A 630-nucleotide genomic window follows, 5' to 3' on the forward strand; every position below is an offset into this window, starting at 1 on the left:
GTCTCTCCGGCGTCCCGATGCTCCTGGGCTGCCGATGACGTTCAGATCCCTTGGGGCGGTCTCGGTGGTCCCGGTGCTGCGGTGGCCTCTCGGTGCTGACCTCGCCCTGATCCCTTTGTGGGGGTGCTGGGGGTCCTGGGCCACTGGTGGTCCCGCAGTGCTGACCCTGCCCGGACCCCTCATGGGGCGGTGTCGGTGGTCCCGGTGCCTCCTTCTCACTGACCGTGCCTGGATCCCTTTTGGGGCTGGATGTCAGGGGTCCCAGGGGTGGTGTCAGGGGTCCCAGGAGTGGTGTCAGGGGTCCCACGGGTGATGTCGGTGGTCCCAGGGGTGATGTTGGTGGTCCCACGGGTGATGTCAGGGGTCCCACGGGTGATGTCGGTGCTCCCAGGGGTGATGTTGGTGGTCCCACGGGTGACGTTGGTGGTCCCAGGGGTGGTGTCAGGGGTCCCACGGGTGATGTTGGTGGTCCCAGGGGTGGTGCCAGGAGTTCCACAGATGACGTTGGTGGTCCCATGGGTGATGTCAGGGGTCCCACGGGTGATGTCAGGGTCCCCCGGGCGATGTCGGTGCCCTCTCCTCACCGGCCGTTCCCCCCCCCAGCCGCGAGCATGGCGGGGAACGACGGGG

The sequence above is a fragment of the Corvus brachyrhynchos genome, unplaced genomic scaffold (genome assembly GCF_000691975.1).
Source record: "Corvus brachyrhynchos isolate BGI_N302 unplaced genomic scaffold, ASM69197v1 scaffold360, whole genome shotgun sequence".
Lineage (NCBI taxonomy): Eukaryota > Metazoa > Chordata > Aves > Passeriformes > Corvidae > Corvus > Corvus brachyrhynchos.